Below are 11,784 nucleotides of genomic sequence, written 5' to 3' on the forward strand. Positions count from 1 at the left end.
CTTTGTGCTTCAATACCAGAACTGTTTACTGGTTTCCAATTAGTTACATGTGGACACCGTATTAACAGAGTTGCACAAGTGTTACTAATGCTTTATTTTGGCCTTCAGAGCCTTTATTACTAGTGGGGACTAGTAGGTAAGAGCTATTTGGGTTAATTTCCCTGTGTACTTAAGACTTCAAATGCTAGGCTGGAATTGCTGGGCTAATTGCTTTACAGAAAATGTCTTGTAATTTAGGCATATTGAATTTGAATGACCTCACTGAAAATACTGTCACTCTTCAGAGAAGAACTGTTATTTGATATGTTTATGTCTTTGAGGCATTAGCTGTCGTTATAAAGGATATTGCTGTTACATGTTTCTTTTTTTTAAAATGAGTCAATCCGAAGACGACTGTGGTTGTTTGTATGAGTTGGCAAATGTCACAAATATTCTGTTGACAGGAGTACTGGACTTAGACATCTTTGTGGGGGAACTAGAAGGATCCCATTCATTTCAGTACTGGTCCACACCTCCGTATGCACACTTTTCTTGACCCATCCCCAGTCATTCCAGTCCTTGCACACTTTCATTTCTTGCCCTCTCATCAATCTGCCGGGCCGCACTGTAATTTTGTGCAGGTTTCCCCTGTTCTGCTTGAGCTGTTCTCTTAGCTGCTGTAGTCCAGGTGGTTGAGTATACTTTTCCGTTCAGTGTGTTTTTACGGCATCAAGAGAGTTGCTTTAACTCCTCACAGGCAGGAGATAAGGCCCAGTGGCAAGGCAGAGGCATAGGTCTTTGTCAAAATTGAACAAGACAATCATAGCTTTTTCTTTGCCCACAGCTTCAATAATTGATCAGTCTTATGCAAAGTTAGACTTTTTTAGTAGTTTGGCAGTCTCTTCTGAAAGGAATATTTCTATACAGTGCTTTTTTTTTTTTAAGTACAATAGAAGAAAGCTCTTTATTTTTAGCTGGTGAAATCTGCCGTTCTAGAGAGGTTAGCGATAGGCAGCTGATTATGGTATAACGACCTGAGTTAATACAGTTTGGTTTTGTTATTAAGTAACCAATCTGAAACCCAGTAAAGTAATAATGGTATTTTCCGTACTTACCCCAAAAGCTTTATAAGTGAGTTATTTGGAGAAAAAATGTTATTTGCAAAAGATAGCAAGATTCAGATAGTGGAAATAGATAGAAGTTAGCCTTGAAATCCTGTTTTTCTAATCTTGACGAGTTCCTGTGCACCGCAAGTGATAACCCTTGAGAATCAGAACTTCTACTTGAAGAAGAGCAAACCTCTAGAAAGTTCAGTTTAGGTTCTCTGTTTTTCAAAACCATACCTCTGTTTAATCTTCTTGATGACTGATGTGTGAAGCACTCCTAAAATAAAATTATGCTAGAGAGCTGAGAGAAATAGATGGAACTGAATATCTCCCAAAGATTCATTGGTAAATTCGTACTGTCTACAGTCAGAATTTTGCTGAACTTTAGTACCTTTGGGAGGTTAAACGTCTTTGTATACAAGTACAGGAAGCATCTGACATTTTAAGATGGGAAAGCGCTTAAAGAAATAAATCATATCCGTACAAAGGAATGTATACATAACAGGAACTGGGACGTATAATATACAGAGATCCACGAGACAATGTATTGGATGCACATCTTTATATGACATACAGACAGGAAGGGAAGTGAATAACCTTTTGAATGACGGATTAGCCAAAGGCTCTGAAGAAAAGACTGCGAGAATTGTCTGGCCCTAGAGAACAAGGCAACATTTACTTAATACATCTTCATTGAAAAAGGAATTCAATAGCTTCTTTAAATCTTTATGCTGCCCTATGAAAGACGGATCATTTTTATCATTCTTAAAGTACCAATCTACTTTGAAAAGTGAGGTTAAATATAGTTTATTGTGACTGACTCCATGTCCCTTTTGTTCAGCTTTCAAGCAAAGACTAGATGGAAAAGGCAGTTCTTCCAACTCCTCCTGGGCTGGGAAAGTCAAAATTCTTTCAGGTTCACGCATCTTCAGTAAAACAGATTTTACAGCTTCACCTAAGTTAATAATTCTGCTGATAATACAAAGGCTGGTATCGTGAGCAGCTTACTCCCTTACAGCTGTATTGGCTGTGTCTTGTAAAAGAGCTGTAAAGATGTATTTCTTGTCAGAAAAGTGAGCAGAACAAAGACAGGAAACTGTTCTCGTTCAGTGAAAAGCTGTTACTCCATTTTTATACACTTTCTTTTCTGAATATAGCTGGCCAACAAGTTGTGCAAATGATATCTGTGATGGCTTGTTGCTACCTTACCCAACACTGCACGTGGCTCCCGGGCTGTGGGATGGAGGGAGGGAGGCCCAGCCCCACCGTGGGATCGGCCCTCAGGTCCAGGTTCGCGATAGGGACGTATCTCATGTTGGCCAGCGAGCCCATGGGGAGCGCCGGCTGCCGCAGGGCGTAGCGGGTGATGGCACCCAGGCTTTTGGCACTGCACAGCCCTGCGGCTTTCCCCTGGCTTCCCAGGAGCTGGGAAGAAGCCGTGCCCAGTGCCACATTAAGGACTGTGGGAGCTGCCAGCATTGAGACATGTAGGAAAGAAAGGGAAAGACATTATCAATTCACAATAACTTTGTGTGAATAACTGGCAATTATTTCATTATAAGTTTTTTTTTTCTTTTTGTAGCATTATGACACCGTATGTGGCACACCACTAAAGACTGAAATTTGGCTATCAAAATGGTTTTAGGAGTAGGTCTACGGAGACTACATCATTGTGCTAGCAGGATATAAGAGATGTCAGTAAATTATTTCATTGTGTAGAGGCTCCCTGGTAACATCATCCTGATGCCATTAGAGCCTGCAATAAACCACCATACACAAAAGACTTTGTTTCTCCCTCCCCGTGACAAACTCCTTGCTCATCTACTTCTGCTGAATACTCTTATTCTTTCCATGATCAATCCAGCTACTCAACTTCATCTAAACTTTCCCTTCCCAAATAAGGTACTTCTTTTTTTTTTTTTTTTTCTACAGCAAGAGAGAGATTTAATTTCACCATCTAAGAAGCCAAGATCCTCATTTTGACTTCAAGTGAAATAAACTAAAAATAACATTATGCTTAAGTTGCTTCTTGTGCTATGTCCAGCACTCTGCCTATCAAGACTGAGTTCAGTGATATAGAAGTGCTCAACTCCATTGATGCCACGGCTGTGGCTAGGATCTGGTCCGGAAGGTTCAGCGATTTTGATTAACAGAGACTTGTTAATCTAAACAAAAACAGATCCTGGAGATACTTAAATACTGGGGTATCTGAACAGGCATATGAGAGGTATTATTTTGTTTTAAAGTCTCCTACTGTATAAAGTTGTATTTGCTAGCGTTCTGATCTTGGGTTCTCAGCCAAAAACTCATGTGCCAGTTGTGGTTATTATGCATGTAAACTTGAACTTTGACATTTCAGGCTGTTGCAGAACCTTGGTATGTGCAGTCCTCTGTTACCACCATCCCTGCAGTTGCTCTACATTATTGTCAGTGCTTATTAGTTAGGAAACTACATTCCGTTTTGTTTGGGCCAATTAACTGGATGGAGGGAGAGTTCTTCTAGGATCCCTGCTAACTATGTGTTACCAGCCATCATCTAATGATTCATTAAGTAAACCTGAGCTCTGGTGCACTGTTCAGAGAAGCAAGTTCCTGTTTATCAGTTGACTAACTTGCAAAAACTCTTTGAAGTTCTGGGTATTTCAGTCTTACAGCAATTAAAGGAAAAAGAGCATTGTGTAGCAGGTTAAATGAAAGCTGTTGTATGAATTAGTCATAATTACTTTATGTGTATTTTCATGTACTTAGGTTGCTGTCTTCCTAAATATGATGGAAGGAGAATACCAGCAGAGGAAACAGCCCTTGTGCTGCTTCAATATTGTGACTTGCAGCTTGTCTGAAAGCATAACAAAGGCTTCATTGTGCGAGTGCCCAGCTGATCCAACAAGCAATGAATAAGTGAGTAATGGTCAACAGTGAAGGAGTGGATATCACAGGGGGCAATTGAAAAAGGTTGTAGTGTTGTGAAGTGAGGGAGGTGTGAAGTGAAATAGAATAAAGATATAAAGATAATCAGCCATTTGGTTAGTCCTGCTTTTTTTCTTTCTTGGAATAGTTCGTCATTTTAGGGTAAAATACAAAAAAAAGATGACTGTAAATGGGTGACAGAGAAATCTTCCAATACAGAAGAAAGTAATCTCATTCTCACAACCTAAAAGAAGGAATTTTTTTTTTAAAAGCACCTGATCCAAGTGATCAGTGAGATCTCTAGAGTTCTGCTTAGAGGACTTGTTAGCTAGCATGAGATCAATCACTGTACATGGAAAGATATGATAATTATCAGATTATTTGGGTCCTCATAAGGCCTAATCCAGTCTAGTCAGTATGGGACTAAGAAGAGTGAGAAAGTTTGATATATAACATGAGAGTTCTTCCAGTGCTTTGTGGAAGCACAGGTATCTAGTAAAATCAACAGTAGGGAAGATTCCCTTTCCTTCCAAGTCTTACCCTAGACTTTTTGCCCTTAAATGAGTTTGATCACATTTTCAGCCAGAATCCTATCTGAGAAAGCAGAGGATACATAAATGTATCTTTTTTTCTCTCTGCTGTTTTTCTGTGCTTTGAGTGTTCCTGTCTGAAATTACTAAGATAGGAAACTTCAGAACTGATGCTTAAGTACTGCTCTGAAGACTCCTCCCAAAAGCGTTAAAAGAAAGGGAGTTTGGATGATAAGAGCGTCTTCTAAAATATTAAAATTAATTCTGGCTTCATGATGTTTCTGAGTAAAGACACTTTCTAATTTGCTAGTTGTTCCTTGTCAGTTTTCCTTAAAGTTCATGACTTTGTCATTGTCCTTGGGACATTTCAAATGAAGATCTTTTAGCCTCAACAAGGCCTGTTATCATACCTTCAAGCTTTCATGTTGTTTTGTCTTTGTCACTGCTCTCACAATAGTACATTGGCAGAGCACCATAAATTTGTGTCAATTGATTCTGAAAGTTCATCAGCAACTAAACTCAGCATCGTCGTATAAATAATGACTTTCAGAAGGTCATGCAAGAAACTGAGTGGAGACTGATCGAGAACCTAGCTTGCTTGGTTCTCAGTCCCCTACTTAATCAGTGGGCTATTTCTGTGGTTAGATTTGTAAGCACCTAAATGAGAATGTAATCTGACCTAATAAAGCCACTGTAGACAAAACAATCTCTGAACCAAAGCAAAAGCAATCAGAATCTCTTCCAGCAGATGTATTGCCTGTCATCTGGAAATTCTGCAAAATAAAAATATGCTCTTCTCAGCTTCAAGACCCTTGGGAGGGATCTTCTTGCTGCTGGGTGGTGCTAAAGGGACAAAGGGATGCATGGCCCTTCAGCCCTTCCTTCAGATACATCTGCCCTGCAAATACTGCCACAAGCAGCACAAAGGAGCCTACTTTATGGAGCAGAGCAGATCTTATTTCATGATCTGATCCATTGTTTTCTCTTAAGCAAATATGCAGTAATCTCAGAATTTGTGGATTAGTTGGACAATCCCTGGTCATTCCACTTCTAGAGCTGCTTTAATCAGTTAGTGGTATTCCTTCCAGAGTGTCACTGATTGGAGTTCTGTGCACACAGATCGGATATGTACGGATGGATATTTTAATTTTTTGTCTGTTAATGCTGCGATGTTTGCTAAGGGGTCACTCATTTAGCAAATGAGTGAATTTAAGAAGACAGGAAAATTCCTGTGCAGTTAATAACAGTTGGACAAACTTTGCTGCACTTTCTATAGCAAAACTTCCAGTGTATTCAGTGGGGGGAATTTTGTCATACAAAACTCAAGAAAGTCTGTATGTAAACATTTGAGTCACTTACTGGGCAAACATAGCTTGTTTGGTAAAGGGGTAATTACTCATTTTAGTAATTAGAATAATGCAATATCTGTTCTGTTTAACAAATTTTCCTTAGAGCATGATATTTCCTCAGCTATCTGCATTTGTAAGCTCTCCAGCTGCTTTGAAGAGTGAAATTTTCATTTTACCTGAGTAATACTGGTGTAGACCTAGAGTCATTTCTTTTGCCTTGGTTGAGTTGCTCAAGTTCAGGAACAGCCAATTTCATACTTGGATGGCATTTTTCAACCTGCATGCTGTTTGTGGTCCAGTCAAGTACAGCAGGATAACTGTACAATAATTTCCATTGCAAATGTCCTACCCCAGATAGCTCCTCATCCTTCTCTTCCTCACCTTCACCCTGATACTTTCTACCTTCCTGTTCACGATATACCCCACCTGTAATCCATTTTACACCTTCAACAGCCTCATAGTTTACCATTCCTCCAGCAGCACGCTCAATTTGTTTAGCTGCCTCCCCTCCCATCGCCTTCCTCACCAAATTGCTTGGCATGTGCATGGTATATTAGCGCAAAGTGTTCCTGGTCTAGGTTGAGGAGAGGAGGAGAAGAGACAAAACTACTCCAGGGGCCAAATCTGGCTCACGGGAGCTGGTCAACCTTGCTCTAAAAGATCCCTGTCATCAGATCTGAGGCTGATCCGGGCTCTGAAAAGACTAGCTGTTCAAAATTAAGTGTGAAAGTTGCAAATGATTAAGTTGACTTATTTACCTTGTTAGTTCATCAAGGCTGCAAAAAATATTCTCTTCCCTTCTAGTAACCTAGCAACGAATACACAGTGCACAATTATTTTTTCACAATTTGTAGGAGAGTTGCATTAAAATGCATGTCAGCGTCTTTATTTCATGACAGGCATGTAGCAAACAATGCTGCAAATGTTTGTTTATCCTGGCAAGAGCTGGATTTGTTTAGTGTAGTGTTGCATTAGTTTTGTCTAAGTTCTGAAGCAGAAAGGAAAATATATTCTTGTTTTCAGATCACTGTTACAAATACTCTTTTTAGCTTTGTTTTTGTTATGAGAAGTGACTACAGATGGATTTGGACCTCTGTCGTCTGCTATCAAATTCTTCCCCTGCGTGTCTGAAACTTCTGAATACTTTCCGAGTACTACTGACTGCAGGGGCTGAGCCCACAGGTTGCGGAGTGCAGGCAGGCTAGAGGAGCTGGAGAAAATGAAAAACCTAAGCCAGCCAAGAGGATATGCATCAAGATAAATATCAGCTTCACCAGTGGCATAAATTGTGTTTTCTCAAACAGGAAATTAATGTTCATTAGATGGTAGAAATAAACAACTGGTCCTCTTCAAAAGTCCTCAGATTAAATGCTGGGTTTCCGAGTACTTTTTGGCAGACATCTGAAATACCTAGGTTATTGTGAAATGAAAAGAAAACACTAATTCTTGCGGATGAAATGCATAGGACTCTCCCCCAAACAACAATATACTGAGGCCTATTTAAAGGTTTTTCTGTTTGACTTCAACTGTATCCAGTCTCAGGCATGCAAGCGTGAGTTAATTCCTGCAACCCAGAGGAGTCTTTAGGCTTAGGCACTAAATCTTCTGCCTGGGTCCCCAGGTCCCGAGGCAGTGTTGCTGCGTGGGATGGCGAATGATCTATGTTTCTTAGGCATCTTTTGTGCTTTGTGTTACCTTTTTGATCCTCTCAATAGACTGCTTGGGTCTGGCCACCATTCTCTTCATTGCTTTTCAGTTTGATGTGCAAAGAGCAGAACACAGATTCCTGTCTGCAGAGGCGTAACAGTTTAAGGGTTTTGAAGGGGGAGAAGTGGTGAGAGAGAAGCACGGGAACCATTTCTTCCACGATTTTGTGGCCCTTGGCCTGATGAAAACCAAACTGTGTGGTCCTGAAAGAAGGTCCGGGGCTCCTAAAACCACGGTTTTCATGCTACCACAGAGTGTAGGTTCAAATCTGTACTTTATCTCAGGCTCCTTGGCCAAGAGTATGCAACACTCAGCTTCTCTGAGCCGCATTTCTCTTAGCTACTGGAGGTGCTAAATTTAAGAGCACTGTAGCCACGAGCGTAGCCTCCCTCAGGCACCTGCAGAAGGGGATTCGGGGATCCAGGTGGGCTGAGTGACCCATCTTGCCCCTCTCCACCGGCTATGGGGGACACAAGGGAGGGCGACACTCCTGACCTTTTTGCTGCAAGGCTTGAGTTCGTCCTGTGCCTTACCTTGCTTCTTATCTACATCAATATGAGGAGAAAGGGCCATTTATTTGACAGCATCTGGGAGTGCAGAAAGTTTTTAAATAAAATACACACACACTGGCCAAACTACTAATTCGCCGTAGTTGTCTTTATGTATCCAGGGTAAATGAGCTTCACTGCAGGCAGATGTGGCATCACTGGTGTCACATTCCCTCATACGGGGGAGAGCCGATAGGTGTAACTTTAGGTACACCTACTGGTTTGGCCACATCACAAGCCTGGGCATCTCCACTCTTTTATTTATTTATTTTGGTGTGTTCCCTCTTGTAATTAACTTGTCCAAATAACGATTTTTTTTTCCCAGAGGTTTTCTGTTTATCGGACAACGAGACGCTGAAAACACCGAAGTCTCACTGCTGTGCCTACAGCCAAATCCATCGATTTGGGTGGGAGCTGCTCGGGCTCCTAGCGCAAACACCCAGAGGCGGAAGCTCGATCGTGCTCGCAGCCAGAGCTGCCAGTCCGGTGGGGAGCTGCTCGTCTCCGAAAGCTGCCTGTGTGTCCGCGCGCTGCGCTCCCCTGCCCCCACTTCCAACACTTCTCTAAGGCGGCCGCACTCTGTAAAATGCAATATCCAAACGGACACTTTTCCACCCGAAATCGTCTTGTTCTGCTGCTTGATTTCAGGCGTGCGGTTGGCACTAGCTTTCTCAAGGAAAGATGTGCTTGCTTTCTTTTTCCTTTAAATGCCTGTCATTTTCTGTTTTATTCTGAAGGCCAAACGTTTTTCTTCTAAAAAGAAAAAACAGGAAAAGCAAGATGTGAATAGTAGTGATTTAGGAGTAATAGGAACTATGTTCAAAGATATTAGTACTAATAGAAGTAAGCAGCAATAAGCAGAAGGGTGCAATTATGGATGAGCGTATTTTCATTACTGATTTTAATTTCATAAGATTAAAGAATGCAGTTCCCCTCCCACAAAGATTTCTTGCTGTCCATTCAGCTACTGAACCTCTCCCTGTTTTTTTTTTTTTATTCTGCTTGCTGCTGTCAGCCTGCTGGATATACCTGATCAATTCTATTTATTTAATACTGCTCTTTTGTGTTAGTTTTCTATCGTCATCTCTGTGGCTTGTTTGCATCCTTCCACCGCTCTCCTCTCCCTCCTGCTTTGCCATGCACGGCTGTTTTGCTCCGGCTTTGCCTTTCCAGCAAACACCCTCCTTCTCGAGAACTCCTTCCCCCTCCTCCTTTAAAGTTTCAGATTTCCCTTCCCAGCGGCCAGCGAGGGGCTGCACTCCTTGCACTGCTGGTTGGCAGGGGCTGCTCCGTTACCACCGGGCCTGATTCGCCTCCTCCGAGCTGAGTAGCATGAAAATAAATCAGCTGAGAGGGAGCTGGCCGGCGGGTGCAAAACGCAGGGACGCATGTTGAAAGCAGCACACGGGCCGGGCAGTGACCAGCCAAGCTGGCAAGAAGCTTTTCTGCCAGACATGTTCCCTTTGGGACAGCAATGCTGAGGGAGACCGTCAGTGCCTTAGCTCTGCCGCGCTGTTTAAAGCAGCTTTGCATGTTCATCTGGGACATGCTTAACCCTAAACCCCACATTCGAAAGTGCCATTGCTATGGCTTTGGGCTTGGATCCCAACCTGGCAGGAGATTTTTGTCCCTACTGCTTAGGATCTAAACACAGTCATGTTTTGAGGGAAAACTTCAATCCAGACCTGAGCTTGAGCCCATCTCTTATCACCGCTTGATTTTGTTTTCTCCAGACCTGCACATTTGAGTACCGCAGCAGGTTACTCCTCTCCGCTGGAGAGGGTCCTGCAGCCTCCTATTCCCACAGTCTTTCAAACCGCCACCGTTTATGCCTGGGTTTGTAGCCGTGAGACACAAATACTCAAAGCGAATTTAGAAGCGAGTGTTTGTGTAGGTCCTCAGCCTTTGAGTTGCTCCTTGAGGAAGGCAATGGAGCTCTGTTGGGGTTCAAGTGTTTGAGTGCGTGAAGCTCTTCCCAGAACCTGTATCTCCAGTCCTGCAACATTGGGCCAGGGTAGTAACTCCCTAACTGCTGTTTTCAGGGGAGTGTGAAGCCTTCCTTGCAGAGGATTTATGTTCCCTTTTGACGTGATACAATATTTTCCTCGCAGATTTCAGTGAAGTTTCGCCATTTCTGAAGGGTAAATGCGAAAAATTACTGTTCCGAGTGTTCTCTCTTGAAAAGATGTTTGCTTTTCACAGCTCAAACAGAAAACAGCTCAGTGCATCCAAAAGCTGCCTCACCCTTTGAGTGTGTTCCCAGATCTCAGCCAAGAGCACTACTATGGAATAGCTGTGAGTAGCCGGAAGAGCATTGTGGGGATTGAGATGCAAATGAGCCAAGAAACAGCCCCCTGCGCTGCCGAGGTTCTCCATCTCCTTCTGCCCCTCACTCCTGTGCTGGGGGAGGCTGCGCCCGGCCCGGCCCTGCAGCCGCCGACCCCGACCCTGCGGCCGCCCACCCGGGCTTTGCTCCTTCGTAAGCCTCATCGGCGCTGGGCTGATGAAGAACTGTGCCAGCATCATGAAGACACGGAGGACAGGAGGGGCTTTCAAAGCTGTTTTTCCTTCCCTGGGTCCCCAGAGCTAAATGCCGCTGCCCTTTCCGAATTAAAAGAAGGCAAAGCCGGAGGTGGTAACCATTGCAAAATAGCGCACTCTATTCCAGTTTCTGAAAAGTTCCTGATTTTCGGGCAGTTTCAAAAGTCCCAAAGTGTAACGTGACCGGCTGCCTGGGCATGTGTTTGTTTTATCAAAACCGGTGAGTTCGACTATGACAGAGGAGATCAGACACAGCGCGTCAGGGCGCATACGGAGGGCTGCGCATCGAAACACGCTGAGGAATCAGGCGGTGCGGTGGGGGCTTTGTGCGCTCTCCTTCAGAGTAGCATGGAAGGAAGCGAAACAGTCTAACAAAACCTCCTTCTAAAGAAATAATCGAGGCATTGAGCTTTAAAGCCCTGTTGCCGCGCATGACCAGGAGCAGAAGGCGTTTTGCATTATTGCATGTTGTCATCGCTTTGCTCAGTGTTGTCCCTGCATGCTAAGTACATGTTTACATGCATTGCATCATTACTATAATTATGCTAATGCTTCACAAGCAACAGAACAGTACCTGCAATTCACGAAACCTGAATGAAAAGCTAAGCCCAAAACGGAAGGGGATGCAGGGCTGAGGATTTAATCCTCCGTGCAGAAGCAGGCGGGCAGCGCTGAGAACCCGCAATACCCTGCTTTATCCGTCGAGTTGTCTCGGGCAGCGCGGTGGCACCTCGCGCGGTGTCGGCGAGGGTAACGCGCCAACCGGCGGGCCGGGCGCCGATGGCTAATGCTCATCCATGAACTCTCACCTAGAAAAAGCCGCGCGTTGCCCTTAACGAAGCGGTGTGACAGCCACTTGAAAGAGCAGCAGCAGACTAAGCAATGCAGCGATCTGGGAATACTTTAACCCCTCTCCTATCTGCGGATGTGCAGTATCGACCCGCAGCTGCTTGTTGCTCCGCGAGGAAGATGCGCTGCCTGGCGCGTGGAGAGCAGCCTGGGTGCAGCGGGATTTACGCACACCTAGGGGTTTCCCTGCTTTGTCTCGGCCCGGATGCTTTGGTCTGGGGGCTTGTCCACCTCCTGCCGCTTTCTCGTTTCTTTGCCTTGCCGGCGT

At 43.7% G+C, this 11,784-nt stretch overlaps 1 long non-coding RNA gene across 1 annotated transcript; it reads left to right on the forward strand.

Moving 5' to 3' along the window:
• Nucleotides 1-742: 742 nt before the first annotated feature.
• On the forward strand, nucleotides 743-8,946 carry LOC135330243 (uncharacterized). The gene is made up of 3 exons (XR_010392123.1): nucleotides 743-3,312; nucleotides 3,834-3,983; nucleotides 8,452-8,946. It is a non-coding gene; the product is annotated as an uncharacterized LOC135330243 (long non-coding RNA).
• The last annotated feature ends 2,838 nt before the right edge of the window (nucleotides 8,947-11,784 follow it).

Source organism: Dromaius novaehollandiae, chromosome 18, assembly GCF_036370855.1.
Source record: "Dromaius novaehollandiae isolate bDroNov1 chromosome 18, bDroNov1.hap1, whole genome shotgun sequence".
Classification (NCBI taxonomy): domain Eukaryota; kingdom Metazoa; phylum Chordata; class Aves; order Casuariiformes; family Dromaiidae; genus Dromaius; species Dromaius novaehollandiae.